General features: G+C 38.3%; 1 long non-coding RNA gene across 1 annotated transcript; it reads right to left on the reverse strand.

Moving 5' to 3' along the window:
* Positions 1 to 1,297: 1,297 nt before the first annotated feature.
* Positions 1,298 to 26,396, reverse strand: LOC138168008 (uncharacterized). The gene is made up of 2 exons (XR_011170017.1): positions 26,251 to 26,396; positions 1,298 to 2,023 (listed from the first exon to the last, which is right to left on the reverse strand). It is a non-coding gene; the product is annotated as an uncharacterized lncRNA (long non-coding RNA).
* Positions 26,397 to 26,630: the final 234 nt, after the last annotated feature.

The following is a 26,630-nucleotide window of genomic DNA, read 5'->3' on the forward strand; positions in this document are numbered from 1 at the left end:
GAGGGGATTGAAGGAGAGGACCTCTAAGATCCTTTCTAGTTCTAAATCTATGGTTACAGGAATCTTGGGCAAATAACATATCCAACCTCAGTTTTACAATCTGTAAAATGGATGGTAATTGGCCTAAAGAATCTCTATGATAACTTGTAACTCTAAAATTCTTTGATTCAGGATCCAACATGATATATTAAATTGTGTGAGAGCTGCAAAACAGAGGTCTCTAGAAATGAAAGGAAAAGAGGAAGAAGGGAAACAGTCTTCCCATCTGACTAGAGAGACTGAGAAATGCCCCAGTTGTAAAGTTCTGTTATGTGAAAAGTTATTTTAATGATTGTTTTTCCCAGTGCCAAGAAAAAAGACCTCAGCTTTGAAATACTATGCTATTAGTAGAAGGTAGTGTCAACTGTTATTAATAGAATTTTCCATGACATAGTCCTAAACGTAATGAACATAAACAAAGTAAATCTTCTCCTGAGCTCCTCATATTGTGCAAACTGAGCTGCTGGGATCTTAGTGGTTTCAGTTAGTGACCAGGAGCTATTCCAGTTTAAGCATCTCCTCATGGACACTAAAAAAATTATACCATATCAATCTTACTGCATTTCCTGCCTTAGTAAATGTTATGATTGAATAAGAATCAAACGATTCAAGTCTCTAAAGAGAATGGAAAGGTAAATATAGACTTCCTGAGGAAATCCTTCTCCAAAGTGCCATATTGTTTTGCTTCTCCTGTGACATATTTCTCTCTGGCCTTGTACTACACGACGAATTTGAAAGTTAACTGAGTTAAGTGGTATATAACTTGATGACAGATTCCAGCTGTTTAAAAAAAAATTCCAGGTTAAAAAAATGACAAGAGAATAGATTTCATTTACTTGATTGCTAAATAAGTAGTCTGAGTGGGGCATCACATACCTCCACTTCTTAATGCTTGGGATGCTGAGGCTTGAGCTTGGGAGTTCTTAGCTGCAGTAGGCCTAAAGCCAATGAGTACTGTGTGGACCTGATATCTGTTATACCAGAACCACAGTTAGTGGTCCTAAACTAAGCTTAGAAGAGGCTCATCAGCGACTTGGTTTCAGGATGACCAATTTTTTGGCCATAGCCACTCTATTCAGTTATAGGGGAGTTTTGAGTTGTGTGGGGTAGATGGAATATGCACAGTAGTGGAACGGTAGCTCTGGAAAGCATGGACATGAAAAAAGTCCAGATTCTAAGTCCTTAAGCCCTCCCCCCTCTCCCCTCCCACCAACCTTTTTAAAGACAAACAGATAGGAGTACTCTAAAGTCAGCTGCAGCAGTCTAAGGGTTAAACCTGCTTAACCCATTTTTATTAAGAGAATGGCACCAAAAGTATACTTTGTCCACTTGTGGGGATAGCCTACGGTCCCTGAAGTGGGGCTAGTTCTAAACCTGTGGCAGCTTCAGGTTTTCCATAGCAGTCATGCACTCAGTTTTATTCCCCTCCCTGACCCACCCCTCCCCCAATTAATAGCATCCATTCATAGCTACTCACTACTGCAGGATTTGACCTGAGAAATGCTAGGATTTTGTTTCACTTTATTCACTCACAAGTTGTTTTGAAAAGTCCTTAATAAAGTTTGCCCTTGACCAGCAAGGGAAATGCCAGTCTGTGGTTCTCTGAAGCAGCTGGTGAGGTTCTCAGCCAAGTCCGTTCAGATGCAGGAAGTCCATGGTGGCAGTTTACTGGGCTCTGCCATGGCATCTCCTTAATCCTTTAAACAGGCTTCCTGGATCTAGGAAATTTAATTCCTGACTCCTTCGACCCAGATGCCGCTGGCCAAAATTTCATTTGCAATCTGCATGTCATTGTCTTCTTTGTCCTCCTTTCTTTCTAAGAGCTGATGTTGCTGTTCACTTTTTCTAAAATTGTCATGTTAATGTGTTCAAAAATCCACTGCTGAGTTTCCGAGAGAGGGTCACATCTGTTCATGAAAATCTTTTTCTCTGATGGGTTGCAATCAATGCAGCTGTTGCTCACTGGATGGAATAAAGTTTTGTCCTAGAGAGGACAGAAAAAAGAGAGACTAAAGTAAGTAATGGCAGGTACCTAGGACATATTCTAGGAATCTTTCATCAAGCAAGATTAGAGAACACAATTGGACAGATTTTGTTTCCTCTGTGTATCTTAGTTTTCAGGATATGACTAGTGTTAAAAATAAGAGACAAACCACAAAGCTGAAAGCCTGGGTTTTTAAAAGGGTTTCCTTTCAGGGCACTCTGTCATTGTTTGGAACCTCTCAGAAGGATCATTGATATGGAACTCTAGAGGTCATGAAAAAAAGAGAGAGAGAGAGAGATTAAGTGGCAAAGCTGAGATTCGAATTCTGGTCTTGGGACTCCAAATCTAGCACTCTTGCTAACAGACTGTCTCCACTCCTGGGTGTCATAAGGAAGGTTCCATAGTTAATCCACACTCAAATAGTGAGAGGATACATCATTTATTTCCCTGACAAAATACAACAGGCTTTTAAATACATACTGAGGCTTTAAAGTGTAAGGTTTAGTAGTTCTACTTGGAAGGTGAATTCTGAGTTAAGGGCAGATCTGACAGATATAATCTCCTTGAGTGAAAGTCTAATTAGGGAACAAATCTGTTAACTTGAGTTGGCTCTAATTGTTTTCTTTTTAAAATTTTATTGTATAAATAGGGGAAAGGAAGTTGGTATTGAAAAGGAAAGACTTCACCTTGATTAAATAAGATAGTAAAGCTTATTCTAAGTCTTAAAATCCTAGATGTAAATGTCAACTGTTAGAGACCTGGCAGAAATAGGACTTTTCTGTGGTACCAGAGCTAGTGATGGAGAACGCGGCAGAGTGAAGGCTTTTCAGTCAGGAAGACAAGGTTTAAAGTATCCCTCTGACATATACTGGCTGTGTGACCCTGGGCAGCTCACTCTCTTATGGAAGATCTGCATCCAACCAAGGTCTTCCCTTTCCAGATTGATTCTTTTGTGAAGGCAGACTAGGTCATCTTTTGCCTTCATTCTTACCAAATGGGTGTTGCCTCAGAGAAACTGAGGCCTGGGAAAGACCTAGCTTAGAAAGGCCAAGTCTCCCACAGCTTCTGGGGACATCTCCAGATGACTCTGGTGGAGAAAATGAGGTTGCTGACTTTACACAGCTCTGCCTCACTCAGATCAAGTTCATTTGCAAGTTAGGACATCATTCTCCTGATGTCATCGGTCCTCCTCCAAAATGAAGGACAAATAACAACATTTTAACAACCGTAGAGGTGTCATCTACTTCCCTTTTACATGTGAAGAAACTGAGGCTTAGAGAGGAGATTCCAGGACTTTTGGACACTTTAATCCAATGCTTTTCCTCCCCTACTTTACAACACCTATTTTCTTTCATTGTGTGGAGCTGTGTGTTAGTAATATTGGTTATTTTCCTTTGACAATGGAACTCCACCCTGCCTCCCCTTCCCCTGGGATGGAGGATTTTTAAGGTGCTCTATGCAAACATTTCCAGGTGATTCTCCATTTTCAAGAATATGTTTGCCAATATTTGCTACTACCCCATCCTCCAGACTTCTATGTGCTCAGTGTATGAAGGAAATGAAGAACAAACAAGAGTTTAAGGCAGGGGAAAAGACTAACTTTCCTGGGGTTCCACAGCTAGGTTAAACGTGAGGAGTTTGTGAAATGCAGAGGCGTGTTATTCCTCCCTACTCTACCTAAATTGAAAATGCAGCCAGGGTTTCCTGAGTTGTCTCACTTTTCGGGTACAAAGCTCCTAACAAAACTAATTCTGGTCTAAGCAAGATTTTCTGACTTTTCTCTTTACCTTTTTCCCTTCTCCTACCTGTACATGGTACAAATGAACTGGGGGAAGTGAAGGAAATGAGATGATTTAAAGAAGGAGAAAAAGAATGTGACATTAGGGGTCCTCTTCTATGAGATCAAAGATCCCTTCAACATAGCCAGGTAAGTCCTTGGGTAGTAGTTTCATGCACCTGCTTTTTCCTTCTGTTACTGACTGTTCCAATGTGATTTTCTTTTCTCTACACCTTGAGCCAAAGGATATGTAAGGTATCTTCTATGATTTTGTTTTGGAAGTGACCTTAGAAATTATTGCAACAAGCATCTATGATAAAGGCCACATTTCTAAGATCTTAAGTTTGTAAGAATAAATGCCATTCTCCAAATGATAAGTGATCTAAAGTATGAATGGGCAGTTCTCAAGAAAAGAAACCCAGGCTACCTATAATTATATTTTAAAAAAATCTCCAAATCATTAATAATTGGTGAAATGTAAAATAAAGCAATCCTGAGGTTTTACCACTGCTGAGATTGGCAAAGATGATAAATGTTGGAGAGGCTATGGAAAAACAGATATATTGGTGGACCACTGAATGGGTATGACCATTCTGGAAAGCTATTTGGAAAGCATTCTGGAAAAGCAAAATACAGAAAAAACAGGGCATGCTTTTTGAGTCATCTATAACACTGCTGGGCCTATACACACTAAAGAGAAGGTCCTATGTGTATAAAAGTCTTTATAGCATCTCTTTTTGTGGTGGCCAAAACTTACCTCTAAGCTAAGAGATTATCAGTTAGAGAATTGTGAACAAATTGTGATATATGAATATGACAGAATATTACTATTCTTTAAGAAGTGAGGAAATAGATGATTTCAAAGAGACATGGGAAGACATATAAAATGATGATATGTGAAGTAAGTAGACATATAAGAGCAATTATACATATATAACATTATAAAGACAAATGACTTTTAAAACTATAAGAACTATGATCAACAAAATGGTCATCTATGATTCCATGACAGAGAGGTGATGGATTTTCTTTTGTTTTACTCTCTGGATTTGTTTTTCTTTTTTCTCATGTGGTAGAGGGAGGGTGGGAGAAAGAGAAAATAGATTTCTGTTAATTAAAAATGAGGTAATCTTGATAAGTTACCCTCATTTTACAGTTGGGGAAACAGAGTCCCTGTGACTTATCCAAGGTTCCACTAGTGGTTAGAAGCAGAGCCAAGTCTTGTGGGAGACTTCAACTTCAGCCCTTTCCTCAGTTATTAGTGTCCTAATGATTTAGCCTGTTAGGCTAGGAAAGATTAATGACAATTTAACATTTACTATTCATTCCCCTGCCTATTCTGTACTTCTTTAAGGGAGACTGGAGTCTTATTAGCACAGCTTCCAATAAACACTGAATATAAAATGAGAATGGGAGAAAGCTACATTTGAGGCACCTACATGGGAAAGGGGATGGAATCCAGGAGTCAGGAATAGATGGTTTGGAATCCTACCTCTAACACTCAATAGCCGTGTGATCTTGGCAAGTCATGCAACCTATCTCACTGTTTTCTCATCTGTGAAATGGGGATCATAAGCGTGACCACCTGACAGGGTTGTTGTGAAGACCTTTTGAGATAACTTATGTAAAAAGACTTTGCAAATCTTGTAGCACTATTTGAACACTAGTGAATATTATTATTGTATTACATTTCTAAGTTTTCATCTACCTCCTGCTCCTTCCCAGGGACATTTTCTGAGAAATATGCCTTATGTTCTTAGTAAAGATAACAATAAATATCCAAGTTCAGGTCTCAATTTCCTCTGCTGTAAAGCAATGGGGTAGAATTGGATGGATATATTACAATTCTACCACTCTCTGATTCTACAAAGATTTTACCCAAAGAGAGAGTGACAAAACCAAATGACAACATGTCAAATTAAAGATCATCAGGCACACTGAATAGGTAAGGAGACAGATGATGGCAGCCTTCCTTAAAGAGTTAGCTCTTCATCCTCATCACCTGAGCACAGAGCTGAGTCCCTGGGGCATTGACCAAGGACAGGCATCATTAGCCTTCACCAAGGCAGACATTTTTCACTTCTGACCTTGAGGTTTGCAAAACTTCAATCTTTATGTTTCTACTCAGCTGATTCTTTTGATTACCAAGTGTCTTGACTCCAGGCTGTACCCTCCTGGGATGAAATCAGGTGATCAAGTAATTGTCCTTTGAATAGGTCTCTGCTTGTATTCTAGTCTTTTCACCTCCATGTCTTTACACACATTTATCATGATGGTGATGTCTGTCACTGATGATACTGGATACAGTATTTTTCCCCCCTTTTGGTATAGGCTTCTGGGCACTGTGACAAGTCCATCCCATAACAAAAGGGAGAAGGGAGACATTATTTTTATGCCTTAAAGTAAATTGATCTGTGATCAGTCCTCTGGGAGTCTATATGAACCCTTTGTTCAAAAGACAACATATTAAACTGACTTTTTCTTCTGAAATAACAAAATAATTTTCTCCCACTATCCTTTCTTTCCCCTCCAGCCAAACTGAGTGCCAGGTGACTAAGCCAGAGCTCTGGAAATAGAGAATCCAAAAGCCTTACATATTTGGCCACGACTACCTCTTTCCCCTTACAACTCACATAAGGATTCATCAAATACTTAACCCTGACTCCAAGTTCCAGTCAATCAGAATATAAAGAGATGGATGTGACTTGGATAGTAATTTTTCAAGTAATCCTTAACATTCAAAGTAGAAGCCCCTTGAGTCAAGAGTACAAGCCTAAATTACCATTTGTATGTCCTTTTCTGCAGCATTCTCAGGTACTATAGTTCTAAAAAAGATAAGCCCTTCTACAGAGCCAGATCAATTTCCTCAGCCATAAAATGAGACAGTTGGACCAGGTTACTTCTAAGGACACTTCCAGCTCTGTGATCCTATAGAATACACATTTAAAAGAGGCAGCTAGAGGATAGAGTCAAGGTAGCAATGTCAAAGGAAACACCAAAGCCTAGCTCCCAACCATATCTCTTTCACATAACAAAAATACACCAGACTGAATTCTGATTAGGAAAGCCAAGAAAAAGTCACAGTGAGTTATTTTTTTTCTTTTTGCCTTTTTCTTTTGCTTTTGGAGACAGAGATCTGCAGACCATTCAAAAAACTGATGAAAGACTGAATCTGTAAGAGAACGCCAAAGTTTCCTAAGCTAGCACAGTAATGGGCACCACTGGGCAGCTCTCTTGCCCACCATTTAGTCCTGGTTACAGATCCAAGATGGAGAGAAACAGTACCAAGCATGTGTCCTAACTGTGAAAATCTAATCTTAGGATCAGAGTAGGTACTCAGTTCAAGCCTCCAGCCTAGTATGGAAAACTGCAGTGTAATAATCAGGGCAGGAGTTCCAGACCAAAGAAAGCCCTGCAGTTTAGTTGCTTTGAATTCCCAAACAGGGATAGATCCAAACCTGGGTCAGGAATTTGCAGACCTCACTTGCGGAGTACGGAAAACAGCAGAAGGACATAAGAGTACAGGACATCCCCCTCAGAAGCATACAGAGGCCCACAAAAGTCAAAGAAAAGGCTAGAAGAATGAGCAAACAAACAAAAAAACACAATCTCACCATAAAGAACTATTAAGATGTCAATGAAGTTCAAGACAAAAAGCCTCAAAGAAAAATTTGGCTTGGAAATAAGTCCATGAAGAATTTCTGAAAGAGTTAAAGCAAGAGTTAAAAATGACTTTTAAAAAGCAGATGAGAGCAGTAGAGGAGAAAATGGAGAATGAAGTGAGAGCTAGGGAAGAAAGATATGGAAACAGAATATCTTGGAAAGAAAGATACAAAACCTTAATGAAGAAAATAACTATTTGAAAATTTGATTTGACCAAGTAAAAAAGCTAATAATTTTACAAGATATCAAGGAATAATAAAAAAGTCAAAAGACTGAAAAAAGGAGGAAATTAAAAGTGTCTCATGAGAAAAACAAGTGACCTGGAAAACAGAGGAGAGATAATTTAAAAATCACTGTATTACCCAAAAACCTTGACCAAAAAAAAAATGAGCGTATACATAATATTCCTAAGAAATCATCAAAGAGAACTGACAATGTATCTTAGAACTAGAGGGAAAATTAGAAATGGAGAGAATCTACTGGTTACTTCCTGAAAATACCCTTAAATGTAAATTCCCAGGATTATTTCCAAAATTCAGAGCACCTAGGACAAAATACTGTAAGCAGCCAGAAAAAAAGAGTTCAAATACTGAGGAGCTACAACCATGATCACATAAGATTTAACAACCACCACAGTGAAGGAATCAAAGAGCTTAGAATTTCCAGAAGGCAAAGACTTTAAGGTTATAACCAGTATAATCCTACAAGGGACAAAATGGATTAAAAAAAAAAAAGCTATAGAACTCTTTCCAAGCATTCCTAATGAAGAGACCAGAGGTGATGAAAATTAAGAGATGCCTAAAAAAGGTAAATATAAACAAGCAATAATAAAAGACTGAATAAAGTTAACTGTTTACATTCTTATGTGGAGAGATAATATATTTAGTCCTTTAGAACTCTTTATCATTAGGGCACAAAGAGGGAATTTAATTAGACAGAGGGTCTGGGAGTGATTTTGTTATGTTTTAATAATCTTTTTTTTTTTTTTTGCCTTTTGGAGGGCAATTGGGGTTAAGTAACTTGCCCAAGGTTAAACGGCTAGTTTTTTTGTGTTAAGTGTCTGAGGCCGGAACCAAATTCAGGTCCTCCGGACTCTGGGGTCGGGGCTTTACTCACTGTGCCACCTAGCCGCCCCTACATTTTAATAATCTTAAAAGAAGAATCGACAGGGTATGGAAGAAAAATGCCCTGAGAGTAAGAGTGAGGAAGAATGAGGAAAATTCTCTCACAAAAGTGTGATGTGCTGGAGGATGGATTTGACAAGGATAGGTAATAAGAGGGGAATACGATACTTGACTCTCACTCTTATCTGAACTAGTCAAAGGAGGGAAGAAAACATACATACACAGTTGGGTACAGAAATACATTTTACCCAACTGGGAAAGGAGTTAACTTAAAGATGGGACGAGGAAAAAGAGAAGGAAAAGTATAAGTGAATGGGATGGAGGAAAATACACAATTAATAATTATAATGGAATGTGAATGAGATGAATTCATCTATAAAATGGAAGACGATAGCAGGATGGATTCAGTTTGTTGTTTGCTTAAAGGAAACACACTTGAAACTGAAAAATATAGAGTTAAATAAAGGTCTGGAACAAACTAACTAAAGTATACTTCAACTGAACTAAAAAAAAAGACAGGAGTAGCACTCATGATCTTAGGCAAAATAGCAGAAAGAAACTTACTGAAAATAGAATCAGGGAAACTTCAGGGAAAACCATATTTTATTGAAATGTACTATAGACATAGCACCTAAATTCTTACAGGAAAAATTAAGTGCATTACAGAAAGAAATAGGCAGTAAACCTAACAATGAGGGACCTCAATTTACCCCTCTCAGACCCAAATCAATCTAATAAAAAGTAAACAAAATGAAAGACCTGAAGAGAATTTACATATGATTGACATCTGGAGAAAGCTGAATGGGAACAGAAATGAATATATCTATATTCCTCAGCTGTGCATGACATTTTCACAAAAATTGATTCTATATTAGGGCATAAAACTTCATAAAAGCAGAAAAACAGAAATATTTAATGTATTTTTCCATAAAATTACATTTAATAAGGGGCAGCCAGGTGGTTCAAGCGAGTAAAAGCACCAGCTCCAGTGTCGGGATGACCTGGATCAAATCCGGGCTCAGATACTCAGCACCACACCCAGAAATAACTGGCCGTGTAACCTTGAGCAAGTTACTTAACCCCGATTGCTTTAAAAAAAAATTACCTTTAATAAAGGACATTTGACTTAAGGGTCAAAAACTAAGAATTAGTTGGAAACTAAATAACTTAATCCTAAAGAATGTATGAGTCAAAGGAAAAAATTCATAAAAATAATCAATAATTTCATTAAAGATAATGACAACAAGACAAAAAATATCAAAATTTTGGAGCGGGGGAGTTACAGCTAAAACTTTAGTACATAGAGGAAAATTTATCTCTAAAGGCTTTTACCAAAAAAAGGTAAATTGGGCATGTTACTAAAAAAATAAACCTTGAATAAACAATAAATTAAAACACCTCAATTAAACATCAAAATAGAAATCCTGATTAACAAAACTAAAAACCAAAACAAATTCCAGTAAGATAAGCCCTTAGTTAACTTGATGGAAAAAAGGAAAATCTAATTACCAGTAAAAAAAAAATTAAAATTCACAACCATTGAAGAAGAAATAAGAGCAATTATCAGAAAGTGTTTGGCTCAACAATATGAATGAAATAGATGGATATTTACAAAGATATAAATTGCTCAGATGAACAGAACAGGAAGTAGAATGCTTTAATAATTCTATCTTAGAAAAATTGAACAAGGTATCAAATGAACTTACACTCTTTGCAAACCGTCCCCCCCCAAAAAAAAATTCCCATACAAACCCATGACTAGACTTAAAAGTAAAGTCTATCAAAGATCTAAAGAACAACTAATTCCCATGTTACATCAACTTTTTTGAGGAAAAAATAGGTAAAGGAGAGGTCCTACAAAATTCTTTCTATGACACAAATATAGTCTTGATACCTAAACCAAGGAAGTCAAAACAGAGGAAGAAAACTATAGAACAATATTCCCTAATGAACATTTCTGCTAAATTTTAAAATATTAACAAAGAGACTATACCAATATATCACAAAGGTCATAGACAATGATCAGACTTGATTTATATCCTTTCCCAGTTGGGTAAAATGTATTTCTGTACTCAACTGTGTATATATGTATTCTTCTCTCCTTTGACTAGTTCAGATAAGAGTGACAGTCAAGCATTGTATTCCCCTCTTATTACCCATCCTTGTTGTCAAAGCCATCCCCTAGCACATCACACTTTTGTGAGAGAATTTTCCTCATTCTTCCTCACTCTTACTCTCAGGGCATTCTTCCATATCCTATCCATTCTTTTAAGATATGGTATCAGAAAGACTAGAAACTTAATGGAGCATATTAGTAACAAAAACAAAAATGATTATTTCAATAGATACAAAGAAAGCTTTTTGACAAAATATAACACCCAGTTTAAAAAAAAACACCAGAAAGATGTTCTATAAACAGAACTTTCCTTAAAATGATAAGTAGTATCTATCAAAATCAAGAGCTTTCATTATCTATAGTGAGGACAAGCTAGCAATAGTTTAATAAGATCAGAGGTAAAGCAAGGACATCAATTATCACCATTACTATTTAATGTTATATGAGATATGCCAGATATAGACATGACAAGAAACATGAAATTGGAGGAATAAGCATGGGCAAAGAGGACACAAATGTACTACTTTTTGCAGATCAGATGATGATTTACTTAGAGATCCCAGAGAATCAACTAAAAAAAAAAACAACTAATTGAAAACATTAAAAAAGTCAGCAAAATTGCAGGATAAAATCATCAGCATTTCCATACCTGTGTTTCCCCAATAATAAGACCTATCCCTAAAATAAGCCCTCCCCTTACTGTGTAAGATTCCTCTAAAATAAGCCCTCCCCCGAAAATAAGCCCTATTGAGATTGCTACTGTAGTGAAGGTGATCCCCTGTGCTACACGCTACATTACAGTACCCTCTGTATGCACCGTCCCTTCCCCCGTGAAACGTACGCCGCGCTCCAAGCTGCATCCAATCAGAGCTGCAGCAGTGAGCGCGTCATCCTGTTCTTCCCCAGTGATTTGCTTGCTGGCGCCATTGAGAGCAGTGCTGTGGAGGAAAGCTGAGGCAGGACAACATGAGCCCTCCCCTGAAAATAAGCCCTCTGGTGTTTTTCTTTCCAAAAAAAAATAATAAGACAGTGTCTTATTATTGGGGAAACACGGTATATTACTAAGAAAAATCCAGCAGGAATAGACAGAAAGAAAAATTTCACCTTAAATAACTAATAAATAACATCATAAAATACATAGACACACATATAGGAACTATAGGAGTACAATTGCAAAATTCTCTTCACATAAATGAATATAGATCTAAGTAAGTGGAGAAATAGTAATTGTTCATGGATATACCAAGCCAATATAATAAAAATAACCACACTACCCAAGTTAATTTACTTATCCAGTGCCATACCAACAAATTACCAAAGTATTACTTTATAGAGATAAAAAATAGTCATCTGGAGGAACAAAAGGTCAAGAATGTCAAGGGAGTTAATAAAAAAAAGGCTGAAGGAAGGAGGCTTAGAAATACTATTTCTCAAACTATACTACAGAATCATAATCATCAAAACAACTTGGTAGTGGGTAAGAAACACGTTGATTAGTAAAGAGCAGATTAGACACATAATCTACAGAAGCAGATGAGCACAATAATCTAGTGTTTGATAAAGTCAAAGATCCTAGTTATTGAGGCAGGAATTCACTATTTGACAAAAACTATGGGAAAAACTACAATGTTGGCTGGCAGAGACTAGGTATAGACCAACATTTCACACTATACACAATAAAATAAATTCCCAATTGGCACATGTCACATTAATGGTGACATCAAAAGCAAACTTGAGGAGCATGGGAGAAATTACCTGTCAGACTACAGATCAGGGAAAAATTCATTATCATATAAAATTGGCAATTTGGATTATATAAAATTAAAATTTTTTGCACAATCAAAACCAAGGCAGCCAAAATTAGGAGAATCAAGAAATTGGGGAAAATATTTGCAGCAAGTTTCTGTTATAAAGGTCTCATTTCCAAGATGTATAGGGAATTGATTCAAATGTACAAAAAATAAGTGCCATTTCAAGTGATAGTCAAAGCATATGAATAGTTTTCAGAAGAAAAATTCAAGCTATTAATAGCCAAACAAAAAAAAATGCTCTAAACCACTAACAATTAGAGAAATGCAACATCCAGAAGATTGGCAAAGTTGACAAAAGAGGGAAAAGACAAATACTGGGGGGATTGTGGGAAAACAGGTACTTTAATGCCATGTTGGTGGAGCTGTGAAGTGGACCAGCTATTATGGAAAGCAATTTGGATCTATGCCCCCAAATCTGTGAATCTGTGTTAACTCAGTAATACCACTACTTTGTCTATAACAATAGAGAGATCAAGGAAAGAAGAAAAAGATCCATATGTAACAAAAATATTTACAGTCGTTCTTTTAATGGTGGCAAAGAATTGGAAACTCAGGGTATGCTCATCAACTAGGGAGTGGATGAACAAGTGAACATATGAAGTTGGTGGAATTGTATGTGCTATAAGAAATGATAAAGGGAATGGCTTCAGAAAAACTTGGGGGTATGGCTAGATGGCGCAATGAATAGAGCACCAGCCCTGGAGTCAGGAGGACCTGAGTTCAGATCCAGCCTCAGACACTTAGCACAAAAACTAGCCTTGTGTCCTTGGGCAAGTCACTTAACCCCAATTGCCCTACCTTCCCCCTTCAAAAAAAAAGCAATAAATGATTGCTAAAAAAAGAAAAACCTGGGAAGAATTCTATGAACTGATGCAAAATGAAGTGAACAGAACCAGAACAATTTATATAATAACTGCAATGTCATAAAGATATACAATTTTGAAAAGCTGGAGCTCGAGCCATATGTATGCTCCTATATACATAGAGGGCACAGGATGAGTTGAATATGAAGGGATGATATCTATAAAATAAAATTAAGAGGTGAGAGAGAAATGTATTGGGAGAAGGAGAAAGGAGGAGTTAGATTGGGGTAAATCATCTCATATAAAAGAGGCAAGAGAACACTGTTACAATGGAGGGGAAGAGCAGGAAAGTGAAAGAGAATGGGACAACCTCATTCTCATTGAATTTGGCCTAAGGAGGGGATAACACACATTCAACTGGGTACCTTACCCTGCTGCATAATAGGGGGATAGTGGATAAGGGGAGGGATAGAAGGGAAGGTAGATTGGGGGAGAGGGTAGTTAGAAGCAAACATTTTTGAAAAGGGAAAGGATCAAAGGAGAAAATAGAATAAGTGGGGGGCAGGATAGGATGGAGAGAAATATAGTCTTTCACAATAGAACTACTATGGAAATGATTTGGGTAATTACACATGTACAATCTATATTGAATTGCTTATCTTCCCAGTGGGGGTGGGTGAGGAAGGAAGAAGGGAAAACAATCTGGAACTCAAAGTCTTAAAAACAAATGTTTAAAAATTGTTTTTTTTTACATGCAACTGGGAAATAAGATATACAGGCACTGGTGTATAAAAACCCATCTTGCCCTACTAGAAAGTTAGAGGGGTGAAGGGGGATGATATAACAGAGAAAAGATTGGGGGAAGGGGTATTCAGTAGGCTTGCTATTTTGGGGTGGGGGTAAGGAAAAGCGGGAAGAGAAAAAAAATTGTAACTCAAAATCTTGTGGAAATGAATGTTGAAAACTAAATTAATTAAAAATTTGAAAAAAAGAAGACTGGAACTCTAACCATGCAATATCTGACCATAATTCCAATGATGATACTTGCTACTTACCTCCAAATAGAGAAGTGATAGACTCATAATTCAGATGGAAGCATTTTTTTGTTTGTTTCTTTTGTTTTCTTTTTTGATGTGGCTAATGAAGGAATTTGTTTGCTTTACTATGTCTATATCTATATTTGTCTATTTATAAAGGGTTTTGTTTTTCTTGTCTTCTCAATGGATAGGCGAAGAGGGAGGGTGAGAGGGAAGAAATTTGTAGCTGAAAAAGAAATTTGATTTTTAAAAAATGAAGCAGCTGAATAGGTGGGTGAATAAATTACTAATTTGGTAACCATGGCCTAAGCCATAATCCTCTACTGTAAATATTGGTAACCACGCCTTTATCCCCATACTGTTCTACATTTCCAGACCCATTGATCTGGTAATATGAGTCCAGTTATTTTTTTATTTTTTGCTTTTTGGAGGAGGGGGGGAAGGTAGGGCAATTGGGGTTAAGTGACTTGCCCAAGGTCACACGGCTAGTTTTTGTGTTGTGTCTGAGGCCAGATTTGAACTCAGGTCCTCCTGACTTCAGGGCCGGTGCTCTATTTACTATGCCACCTAGCTGCCCAAGTCCAATTATTTAAGAGCATAGTATTTGAACTTCTGGGTTGGCATAGTATTTGAACTCCTGGGTAACTGGAAATAATACTGGTTGGATACCTGCTTCAGTCTGGATTTGGAGTCAGATAATTGGTTTTAACTCTTCCACTTGCTACCCATGTGACCTTGGGCATGTCATTTCCCTTCTTTCTGGCTCTGTATAATAACAGCTATCACCTAGATCAGTGGTGTCAAATTCATATAGAAATGGGGGCCACTAAATCATATGTAAAAATCCCTGAAGGTCACTTATTGACTTAGAAAAAAACCACCTGTTTATATACTTAAAAAAAAAATACTTCAATACATTAAAATCAGATAAAATCAGACATACTTTAATCCAGTTCAAGCCAGACTCAAGAGTGTTGTAGGTTATATGTTTTATAACTATGACTTGGATGACCAGTTCAAAATATATGATCCTGAGACTTTGAAATTATTTTTATACTCAATGCTCAGGATTCAATTCCAAGTGGCATGAGCCAGTGAATCCTGGAACTCACTCCTCTGTATGGACCTGGTAATCACGGACGGCCAATCTCAGTCACAGTGAATTAAGTTTGTATCTCATCTTTCTACCCAGGTCCCTTGCCTAAATGAAAGTCTGGTTATCTCATCATTAACTAGAAGACGAAAGTCACTGCCTGGTACTGTTGATTTAAAATTTGTGGGTTTGCATAAATAATAGATTTTTAAAATACTCATGTCACATATAGAATGTAAGAATATGAAAGCTTGCTACCTACCTACATGACCTTGAGCAAGTCATTGTCCAGGACCTCTATGGGAAAAAAATAGCTAGACAGCCATGAGACTCAAGAACTTCTTTTGTTTTAACTGATCAGCCATCAAACACTTACTGGACACCTACTCTGTGCCAGCCACTGTGCTGGTACTAAGAATACAAAGATGTTATTGAAACAGTCCTTACCTTCAATGAATTTGTCAGGGAGACAACATAGACACATATAAGTAGATCTGAAATATTTGCAAGATTAACACGAGATAATTTGTGGAAGGAGGCACTAACTGCTGAGCAATCAGGAAGGACTTCCTGTAGGAGCAGGCTCTTGAGTTGAATTTTGAAGTAAGGTTTCTAAGAGGTATTGGTGAGGCAGGAGTATATTGCATAACCTAAGTAACACCATGGTGATGGAATGCCAATTGTGAGGACCAGCAAGTCAGTTTGGGGTGGGGGGACTGAAGAATGCATGAAGGAAAATAATGCATAATATGGTTGGAAATATAGATTGAAACCAGATTGCTTTAAATGCCAAACAGAGGGGATATTTTGCCAGTGTAGTTTTCTATGCCAAAGGGACAAGCTAACATGTTCATCCCTGCTAGCCTTTCTTAAAGTCCAGTTTTGGCAAAGACACAGGATGGATGCAGAATGACAGGTATAAAGAACAGTCAAGAAAGTTTGACTGCCTTGAGTAGTGCATGAAAGAGAAAAGTGTCTAATAACCCAGAAAAGCTAGTTCTGTAATATGTGGAATTCCATTTAGGCTGATGGGGTTAAACAGGGCTAGTAATACCCACTTCTCATTACACAATAGGCTGAAGGAATGAGATAAATGGGCCAAGGGAGATAAATATGTACAGGGCAGCACTGTGTAGTGGTTTGGAGGGAGAGGCCAGGATTGGAATCCTCTGTTCCTGATTGATTTGGGCAGACCTCTGCCTAGCAACTCTCATTTACATGGTGCTTTAAGAAGTTTGCAAAAATGCTTTAGACACATGTAGAGCTTTTGTTAAACACTTAGTAACTGCCAGACACTGTGTTGAGTGGTGCAGACATCCTATAAAAGCAAGCAAGATAGCCCCTGTCCTCAAAGAGCTTACTACATTTTAATCGGCAAAGACACTGTAGTAGTGGGGAGCTCAAAAAGGAGGTGGAGGGAGATGTTAGATGTGGGGGAAGTCGTGTGGAGTCCTGGTTTCAGTAATACAAGGCATTTGCTCACTTATCAGAACCTATATTCCCAGGGGAAGAGTCCATGGTTCTGGGGAAAAGGGAGGGAAGGAAAGATGAGAATGTTTCATTTTATTGTCATAATAGCCATGTGAGGTAAATGCTATGGCTATCTAGCATTAGTCTTGTTTTTAAATTAAAGAAACTGAGACTAACACAGGTCAAGTGCTCTGCCCATGGTCAGACAGCAAGACTTGGAGGAAGGATTTGACATTACACATGTATCCCATGGTTACAAGTCTCATGGTGGCCCCTGGGTCTTTCACTAGCACCAAGGCTTTATATAGTTCCTCAAGTGGACCTCAGTGCCTTAGGTCTCTCATGGAGAACAGAGAGGCAAGGATAAGGGTTTAGAGATGAGAGGATGTGCAAAGAAAATGGCCTAGAACCTAGACTGCTACTTGCTTCCTATGGGATATTATGTAAATCATTTAACCTCCCTGAGTAGTCTACTACTCACCTATAAAATGAGAGGGCTAGCCTCCCTGATCTCTAAGTTTCCTTAGAGCTCTAGATCACCTGATCATAAGCATTTAAATCTAACCCAGACCCTCATGTTATGGATATGGAAACTGAGGCCCAACGAGGTTAAGTGACTTGCCTAATGTCACACAAGTAGTATGGATGTAGAGCCAGGAGGTAGATATAAATCTATAACCCCCTTTGGTATGGTTCTTAGGACCTTTTCCATTTGGCTAAGCTTGGAATTCAGAAAGTCTTTTTCTTTAAATAAGGGGTAAAAAATACCTTGGAGGAATAGCAACTTAATTCAGCGGGAATGGCTGTTAAGTGGGTAAAATGGTAATCTGGTAGACTAACCCCAGCTCATGCAAAACAAACGGTTGGTAGCATGTTTGATTAGAAAATGAGGTATTCCAGTCATGCCAGCTCTATGTAATACTTTTCCTATATACTTCATAAAGCATTATGTAAGTCCCCCCCCTTCTTATTTAGGTCCTGACCTATGATTTCATTCTATGACTGTGACCCAAGGGCCAAATTGCCTAGGGGCTATTGCTTTTTACATTTTAAAATACAATAAAACCTTAAAAATTAAAAAAAAAAATCTTAGCTCACAGGCTATACCAAGAATGGGCAGCTATGGAGCATTTTGTCCCCTGGCAACTTCCTCCTTTAATGCTTTTCAAGAACTCATCTATTACTTGCAGTCTAAATAAGTTAACCTGGGGCTGGGTGTATGTGTGTGGGGCATTGCCCTGAGAGGATAAAGAACTTGTAGATAGTCACACAGCTAACGTGTCAGAAGCAGGTCTTGAACCCTAATTATAAGCCCGGTGTTTTTGCTATTGAACTGCTCACTACCCACTATGCCTTTAAAAATATAGAGCAGTTACTAAAAGTCTGAGACAGGAATAATTCCTTCTCAGATGAGATGGGAGGAAACCTTAGCTCCATATCTATGTCCATCTTGACTGATGCACTCTATCACACATGTATTTATCATGCTATACCTCCACATAATTGGACCATCCATCCATTCTTAACTGTCTACATTCAAACTAGACAGTAAGTTTGTGGCACAGAGCCATGGCCCCTCTGGGTGTTCAATAAAAGGTAATTGAATTATACTGTCTTCTTCATAGAATGCTTTACTCATTCTTGGTGCTCAATCAATACTAAATAAGAAAGATTTGGGGCAGCTAGGTGGTGCAGTGAGTAAGAGCGCCGGCCCTGGCGTCGGGAAGACCTGGGATCGGCTCTGGCCTCAGATACTTAACACCCACACACACCCACACAAAAATTGGCCATGTAACCTTGAGCAAGTTACTTAACCCCAATTGCTTTAAAAAAATTAATAAAGATTTAAAGCAATGGTAATGTGGTAATATGTTTGGCAACTTTATGGTTGCTAGCTAGTGTTTTGAGCAGGCCAGTGAAAGCCTTTTCAGAGCAGTATTGAACATGCCTTTATGTGACTGAGAAGCCATCATGATCACTAAAACACTGTTTCAGAGGATAAAAGGTCAGATATGGGAAAATGCCAAATATTCCATTCACTCAATGTTGAATGTTATATTGCTGCCAAATCACTCCAACATTTAAGATCATATCAGCTCTCCTGGTTTGATGTTATTTTTGAGATCTTCCTAGGGAAATAATCCTGGAAAGCAACTTAATAGTGTGAAGCGTCATTCTAACCTTTTTCCCCTTGATATTTGAGGCTATACCTTTGCAATAAGCCTTTGGGTTTACTGGTGTATTTTAAATATTAGAATGACCAACCACCTTCCTGGTGTGTGCTAGGCCATTCAAGGAAACTTGTAAAATTTAGTAACTTTCTATTACGCTTAAGATCATAGATTTAGAGATGAGAGAGACCTTAGTGGTGATCTTGTCCTGCCCTTTCATTTTACAGATGAGGAAACTGAAGCTTTGTCTAAGGTTAGGTGACTTTACCAAGGTCACACAGCTAGTAAGTGACAATCAAACATTCAACTCCAAATCCATGCTGTCTCCCTTCAAAACAAAAGAAGTCATAGATTAAGAGCTGGAAGGGACCTTGGAGGTCATCTAATCCAGAATTCTCACTTCATTCATTAATTCATTCATTCATTTTTAAAGAAATTGGAGTTAAGTAACTTGCCCAAGGTTACATGGCTAGTTTTTTTGTGTGGGTGTTAAGTATCTGAGGCCAGAACGGAACACTGGTCCTCCTGACTCTGCGGCTGGTCCTCTTACTCACTGCGCCACCTAGCTGCCCCAGAACTCTAACTTTAAAGCTGAGAAAATCAAAGACTAGGGAAGTCCACTGGCTTGTCCGTGGTCACATAGGTTGTAAAGTTTCGGAGATGGGGCTTGAACCCAGGCCCTCTGATCCCAGAGGTAGTACTCCTTCCAACTGACCATGCTGCCTCATATCAAAATATACCAAAGAGGGTCCCTGAGGTGGGCAAACTTAGCTGGTCTAGAATGAAGGGGTCACACCTCCAAGTCAGCAAAACTCCTCAGTGCCACAGAACCAGACTAAAGTGTAACTGAGAAATGTTGAAATAAAAATACAGTTCAATGTAGATAATGTTAATTTCTGGTATTCTTAGTTAATATGCAGTAGGCATTTAGTGTTAGGATCCATTTCTATTTGAGTTTGACACCATGGGTCCAAAGCTGGGACTGCCAACATACAGCCAAGAAGGCTTCTGAAGAGCCCTGAGCAAAAAATGTTTTTCTACACCTTTTAATACAATTGGATACTTTAAAAATGGAATTAACATCCTTAGTTCAAGGATCATGCAAAATTAGATGGGGCTCCTGGGCTCTAGTTTGCTAACTGGTCCAGAACAAATTAGCTGAAGCTTGGATATTTTACAAATTTTCCAAAAGTTTCTATGTAAATATTCTTATTTTCCTCATAATTGTATTAGTTATATCAATATGCCATCATGTAATATTACATATTAATAACATTAACTAGTAATATTATTATTAATGATAATACATTATTATGTCAGAAAACTTTGGTTTGAAACCTGGCTTTACCACATACTATGTATGTGACTTTTGGCATTTCATCTCAACTCTTTTTTTTGTTTTGCTTTTTGGAGGGCAATTGGGGTTAAGTGACTTGCCCAAGGTCACATGGCTAGGTGTGTGTGTGTGTGTGTGTGTGTGTGTGTGTGTGTGTGTGTTAAGGGTCTGAGATAGGATCCGAACCAGGTCCTCCTGACTCCAGGGCCGGTGCTCTATTTACTGAGCCACCTAGTCACCCCCATCTCAACTCTTAGGTCTCAGTTTTCTTATGTGTAAAACGAGAAAGTTAGTATTGATGGCCTCCAAGATCTCTTTGAAACTTTCAAGATTCCAGTTTGAAATCTACATTCCCATGATCCTACCTTTCTGTTTGCCATAGAAATAATACTCCTTTTAAATGTGAGTATTTCAATAATATAAACCTTGAATGAAGACTAATGGGCCAAAACTTATCTCTGAGAAAAGTTTTAAGACAAGAACTGCGGCAAAGGCACTTCTTTTGGTTCTATTTCATGTACTCCTGGAGATCTCAGAAGGACCCTAAAAAGAAAAGTTTTTTTTTAATATTTGCATTATTTTCAAATGATTGTTTTTAATACTTAAAAAAATTTCCACACTAAAACAAAAATAAAAAAAGAAGAGAAAATAGTGTGCTTTTTTTTTTTTAAAGCAATTGGGGTTAAGTAACTTGCTCAAGGTTACACGGCCAGTTATTTCTGGGTGTGCTACTAAGTATCAGAGCCTGGATTCAATCCCAGGTCATCCTGACTCTGGGGCTGGTGCTCTTACTCACTGCACCACCTGGCCGCCCCTAAGCAATTGGGGTTAAGTAACTTGTTCAAGGTTACACAGCCAGGTGTTTCTGGGTGGGTGCTAAGTGTCTGAGCCTGGATTTGATCCCAGGTCATCCCAACTCTGGGTCTGGTGCTCTTACTCACTGTGCTACCTGGCTGCCCCTGAAAATAGTGTGCTTTGATCTGTATTCAGATTCCATAATTCTTTCTCTAGATGTGGATAGCACTAGGAAAGATTCCTAAATGTGAATCCCAGCAGATAACTTTAACTCCCAGGAGAACTCTTTATGCCCACATATTTGTTTGTTTCATTCATTTCTAAGTGTCTGTAAGCTTTTCCATGAAAATTATAGCATTTTCTTGGTCTAATGGTATGGCATGGGCACACTGTCATTCATAACATAACTGGACATTAATGTTACTGATGAGAAGTGGTCTTTTTTCTTGGGGATCAGCACGAGGTGTCCTGTTCAAAACATCAGCTACTCAGGTACTTTGCTGATGTTCTAGGTAAGTTAGTGCATTATCATTTTCAAAAATGCTACCTAATTCCACAACTACCCAGGTTATAAAAGTCAAATAGCAAATGTATTTGATACATCCAGTCACTTACCACTATACAATTCACCTGTAAAACCTGCCTGATTTTTGTAATGCTTTGAAGCTATTTTTCCTAGTATAAGGGACTGGATGTCATTTCTTTCATTATCTATCTTCAGTTGCTTTATTAGGTGGGTACACAGAACACACAAATATATGGTACTGTTGCATGCATCTGTATTCACCAGGCAAGATCTTAAGAGAAAGCAGGTTTGATGTGCAAAAACTCCTCTACCTTCACTGCTTCACCTCTCTGAGCTGAAGTTTGTTCCTCTATAGTATGAGGGAGTGGTACTAGGTTTTTGAGATCCCTTCAACCTCTATGATCTTGTTTCAGGGGAGGACTAGAATTCAGGCATAAGTGGATGCCCTATAAACAATGCTGATGGATTTAGGTAGGTGTCTCTTCTTCCTTGATGGGCACAGCTATTTTTAAACTCAAGGGAATTGACTCTGGCCCTAGCTGCTATTTAGATGCATGGCTGGAGCATTCTCTTAGCAACTTGGAAAAGTTAGAAAACGTTGGAGCAAACCTTAGGTGAGCTTTTTATTTTCCCCTGTCTTGAAATGAGAAGGTCTTCTATTAGCAACTTCCTGTCTTTGAAGGGAATAATTGAGAACAAAATCTAGAGGCAAAGTGGTAGGTCTCAAATGCCCAAGAAAAGAGATAGCCTGAGTTCAAGGCTTAAGAATAATAATAAAATTAAAAAACAAAACATGCTTCAAGGGAGTCCAAAACTAAATTAATAAAAGTTTTACTAGTATTTGAACTCAGTGAAAGTGCTTTTTAAAAATCAATTTTATTGCTTTTTTATTTTACTGTTAACTCAATGAAGCATTGTTTTTCATTTGTTTTGAATTTGCTGTTTGCAGTACGTTTAAAAAATTACCTTCATTTTCTCAGTCCCTAAGGAAAGTTTTTTTCTCAGTTAAGTTCTAGCTGCCAATTTGCAAAGAATCCAATTTCTGCATCTAGACTGGAGTAGCATCGAAGAAAAGGCGGTGACTTGGTGTCAGACTGAGACTGGGAGAAGGTGGATACTTTAACTGGTACCATTGATATTAAAAGGCCCAAAGAAAGGCATTTGTCACGTTGGAGGGTTTGTAGGAGGATTTAGACAAGAATCATGTGCAATGAGAAGGTATATATTGGTTGTGGTCTGTACTGCAGGAGAGGTTTTCTCTTATCAGTGACTTCACAGATCTGCTCAAATGTTGTTATCTATACTTGTCATAATTTGCTTTGAAGATAGTGTCTCAACTGAAGACTTACTGTGGTCTATTATAAAGAGTGGCTGAAAATTCTCCTGCTTTTTCCTGCGGGGGAGAGCCCTGTTAAAATCATAGCATCTTCCAATGGGTGGTGAGCAAAATATTGGGTACTCTAAAGATAGCTCTATAGCTGAAGACTAGCTGGAGTGAAGATGTGATGTGTGGTGGAGAGTAGTAGAGATGTACTTCCTGGGTGAGAGTAGTAGAGAAGGATGCCATTTTTGGAGCATCAGGAGCAGGCCCAGAAGAGATCATTAGAAGGCATCAGAAACATTAAAGCAATGAGTTGCCTTTCCCTGTGTGTGCATAGGATGCATATATTTCCCATGTAAGTGCCCCTCTGTTTGGTTGTCATCAGCACATATGTATTCTTCAAACATTATTATGGGACGATTGAGTTCTAGGTTCATGTGGGAAATATTTTGTTGTTATTTTTTTACCATGGTATTTCATTAAAAGACCTTTTTTTCTTTAACTAAAAATCTTTTGGCAGACTATTGCAAATGAACATACTGGTGAGGGCTCATGGTCTATGATTTGTAGAGGTTTCTGATCCACAAAGTATCTTGAAATCAGAGTTCTCTGGAGGACCATTGGGAAGGGTGGCCCTGGGTGCTACATTATGTATGTATTCCATATATGTTTGCTAGGTAACACAGTATCTCAATGATATAATTTCCATTTTACTAGAATGTTGGAGAGAACTGACATCAACCAAAACAATTAATAAAAACCTACTTGCTCTTATTTTATAAAATACTTTCTATAATTTTCTATTCCTATAAAAACATTTTAAACTTATTTCTAACACATGCAACAAGCAATTCAGTTTAATGTCTTTCTGAATTAATTTGATTTATTGCCCCCCGAATGTCACATTCAGATATTATTAAGGGACTGGTAGGCATGTTCTTCAATGGGATTAAACCTGATGTAATTAAAATGTGGCATCAATGTGTCTAAGCCATATAAGGGTAGCAATAATAATAATAAAAACAATACTCAATCTCCAAACTACATGGCATGAAAAACTTTCAGAATATCTAGACCTAGGGGAAGAAATCAAAGCCACGTGGGAACAAAAAAAAGGATATTTATTATCTTTACTATCTTGTCTGCTACTGGATTTGTCCCTAAGGTTCTTCAGTGTATAATGAATGATGAATTTATATCTCCAAACTCTTATCTAGTCACAAAAACACCCAATCATTTTATCTACCTGTGAAATAAATCATGAAACTGTGCTGATTGGGTCCATTACAAATTTGTCATATAACCTCAACTAGGCCCTCACTGCACAAGGCAATCCTTTTTACACTTCCCTAATTAACTCATGATTGTACTCTCCCCAGTAGCCCTTCCAAACATTTCTTCCCTCCTCAAATCTCCCCTACATCCTCTTCTCCACCCTTTCAACTGAGAACCTTGCATCATATTTTGCTGAAAAAATAATTGAGACCATCCACCAAGAGTTCCTTCTTCTTTCCTTACCTCACATTACCCACATGCCTTCTGCCAAGACTTCGGCTTTTATCCTGTCTCTTATGTAGAGGTGGCCCTTCTCCTTGCTCTGGAAAATGCCTCTACATGCACAAGTGATCCCGTTCCATCATGTCTTTTCCAGCAGATTGTCCTACTCTCTCACTCATCTTCAGTGCCTAACTATTGGCTGCTTTTCTGCTGCCTACAAATATACCCAGGTCTCTCCCATCCTCATTTAATCCATCCATCTCCACTATAATCCAGTATTTCTCCTTCTCTTTGTGGCTAAACTCCTTGAGAAGCTTTTCTGCAATAGGGACCTCTCATTCTCACTTAACTTCCTCTCACCCGCTTTTAAAATTTCTACAGTTTGGCTTCTGACTTCATCATTCAACCAAAAGTGCTCTCTCCAAAGTTACTAAGGATCTTTTAATAGCTCAACTTAATGACCTTTTCTCAGTCCTAATCCTTTTTGAACTCTCTGCAGTGCTGGAGACTGTTGATCACCCACTTTTCTTTGATAACCTCTTCTTTCTAGTCTTTCATGACAACTACTCTTTCCTAATTCTCCTCTTGTTGATCTGACTTTTTCTCAATATCCTTCATCCAGGTTATGCCAACTAACCATAAGACCCCATCTCACCAGCTCTCATGGGTTCACTTATCATCTCTAGGCTTATGATTCTTAAGTGTACTTATTTTGACTCTAGACTTGTATCTCTAACTGCCTATTGGACATATTGAACTGGGTATCGTATGGATAGCTTAACCTTAACATGTCCCAAATTGAACTCATTATCTTCTCACCCAAACCTTCCTCTCTTCTAAACTTCCTTATTACTGTTGAGGGTGCTACCATACTCCCAGTCACCCTGGCTTCCTATGTGGGTGTCATCCTTGACTCTCACCCTAAATATCCAACCTATCGCCAAGACCTGTTAGATTTTGTCTTTGTAACATCTTCACCCATATCCCCTTTTCTCCTCTGAAACAGTCACCATCCTGGAGCAGGCCCTTATCACCTCATGCCTAGATTATTGCAATAATCTGCTTGCCACAGATCTCTTCCCACTCCAGTCCAGTTTCCTTTTAATGTCAAAGTGATCTTCCTAAGCCCAGGTCTGAACATGTTCCACCCCCTTTCTCTCTCCAACCCCAAGTCAATCAATTCCAGTGGCTCCCTCCATGATCGGACATAAAATCTCTTGTTTGACATTAGCCCTTTATAACCTGCTCCCCCCCACCTTTTCAGTATTCTTTTACCTTATACCCCCTTCCCCATGTTTTCTGTGACCCAGTGACATCAGCCTCCTTGCTGTTCCTAGAACAAGACTCTCCTGATTCTGGACATTTTCTCTGGCTTTCTTTCAAAGGATACCTCAAGAGTGAAGTAAGGAATGTGAGAAAGAAGGAAACAAGCATTTATTCAATATTCACTATATGTGAAGCACTGTGCCAAGCACTTTACAATATCTCATTTGGTATTTGTAACAACATTGGGAGGCAGGTGCTATTATTATTCTCATCTTACATTCAAGGCAACTGAGGCTGACAAAGATTAAGTGGTTTGCCCAGGATCCCACAATGAGGAAGTATCTGAAGCTGGGATTTGAACTCAGATCTTTCTGATTCCAAGTCCAGTGCTCTGTTCACTACATCTGTGATTATGACTTACCTTTCGATAGCCCCATTGCTGATTCCCCTTCATGCCATGACAATCATAGAGGGTGACAGGGCTACTGTGGGAAATGGCATCAAAACAAAACTTTCGGGTATGAAGTGGTTCTCCAGGGCGCACATCTTCCCGCCACCCAAAGGTGAAGAGCTAGAAAAAAAATAATACATTTCAAGTGAGTTTGAGTTTTTGGCAGGGATGGGTGCTAGGGAAAATATTAGTTTTCTCAGTCTGAAACACCTTCCTTTGTGTTCAGTCATAGAAATGGTGATTTCAACATTTCCACCATCTCAGGGACTTTGATCAAAGCAGGCATCAGAAAACACACCTACCCCACTGGTACCAACCAAGGAGAGAGAGAAGATACAAATGGAGGTAGA

Source organism: Petaurus breviceps, unplaced genomic scaffold, assembly GCF_028583685.1.
Source record: "Petaurus breviceps papuanus isolate PSGF00001 unplaced genomic scaffold, PetGlider_PUasm1.0 126, whole genome shotgun sequence".
Taxonomy (NCBI): Eukaryota; Metazoa; Chordata; class Mammalia; order Diprotodontia; family Petauridae; genus Petaurus; species Petaurus breviceps.